Below are 1,474 nucleotides of genomic sequence, written 5' to 3'. Positions count from 1 at the left end.
CATTTAAACTTCAGCTTAAATATAAAATGAAAACAAAATAACAATACCACGAACCTTATTTCTACACATTACCAAACCACAACACATAATCATCATCATGCAGTTCCATGACAGTAAAGCCTTAGAAAGTAACGGCGGTTACATACATATGTTATATATATTACAAACTTTATTTGACTTTTCATTTTATTTTACTTTTAACTTTATTTATGCATACGATGAGATAACATCATCAATCATCCACATATCTAGATTCGTCCAGCTGACTCGGCTGCTCCGCCGTGGTACCGTCCAGCTCAAGGAAAGACTCCAAGCTTGATATCTGCTGCAAAAGATCGTGACAGACTCAAACCCGTAACTCGGATTCTGAAACTCGTAACCACTCCCGAACCCAAAGCAACTCAACCGGCGAACTCGGGTGAGTCAACTCACTCTGAGAGTGTACACAGAGCTTCTTCGCCGGAGGCAGATCGTCTGATGTCAGCCGAGAAGGATGAAGGAGATCTGGGAAGTTGAGCTTGGCTTTGTCGCCGCGGATACGCTTAGCCGCCACGTCATAAGCCATGGCGGCTTCCTCCGCTGTGTTGAACGTCCCGAGCCAGACTCTGGTGCCTTTACTGGATCTCGTATATCTGACGCCCATTTCCCCCATGGACGCTTGCGTATCCCTCCGTAAACGTTCTTCCTCCTCCTTTTTTCCGTAGGTGGCTCCCTTTTCTTTTTTTCCACGGCCTCCGCTTTCAACGCCACTTATATAGTTTAAAAGTGCAAAATTACATACAGCCATTGTAACTAAATAATTATTTTAAAGAATCTCTAATCATCGTTACTCATGCAAAAGAATCTCTAATTTAAATTACTTGACGTTTTGATATCGGAAATTACTTGTTTTCAAATATGGGTAGAAGGTCTGATATTTATAGTTGGAGATTCAGGCGGTTTTAGTGGAAACGAAGAGGCAAATAGCAATCTTAAAGAAAATGGTTGATTAGTCAAAGGAAAAACTCAGAATTAATGCCGGATTAAAGTAGTTGTGAGACGTTTACGTTTCATCTGTGAAGATGCGCGAGTGGAGAAGAGAGGAAAGAGAGAAGATGTGTTCTCTGCTCGACACGTGTCGCGATTTGGGCATAGGAGGAGTGACGTGGCTGACTGTGGAGAGTTTCATGTCAACTTTATTAATATAGATGTGTTAGAACTTTCATATCAAGATAAATCAAATATTCACTGAAATTTCAAACCACTAACCATACCCAATATATTAGGATTGATACTATTGTTTTCAGATATTTTTTTGTTAACAAAACCAAGTCATTTGTAAAGAAACTTATGGTTAGACTTAACATCATTTTATTTTTCCATAAACATGAAACATGAAACATGAAATCAATAATATGTTTCACTCTTGAAACTAACGCCCTTTTATTTTTTTCTGTGAAGCAATTTTTTAACTGTTTTTTAAATTCTTCTATAA

The 1,474-nt window shown here is 38.5% G+C and overlaps 1 pseudogene; it reads right to left on the bottom strand.

Moving 5' to 3' along the window:
- Positions 1-207: 207 nt before the first annotated feature.
- On the bottom strand, positions 208-1,053 carry LOC108820310 (ethylene-responsive transcription factor RAP2-3-like; annotated as a pseudogene).
- Positions 1,054-1,474: the final 421 nt, after the last annotated feature.

Source organism: Raphanus sativus, chromosome 8 (assembly GCF_000801105.2).
Source record: "Raphanus sativus cultivar WK10039 chromosome 8, ASM80110v3, whole genome shotgun sequence".
In the NCBI taxonomy this organism is placed as follows: Eukaryota; Viridiplantae; Streptophyta; class Magnoliopsida; order Brassicales; family Brassicaceae; genus Raphanus; species Raphanus sativus.
The sequence above is the reverse complement of the archived record's forward strand: the minus strand, read 5'-3'. Positions and strand labels throughout refer to the sequence as shown.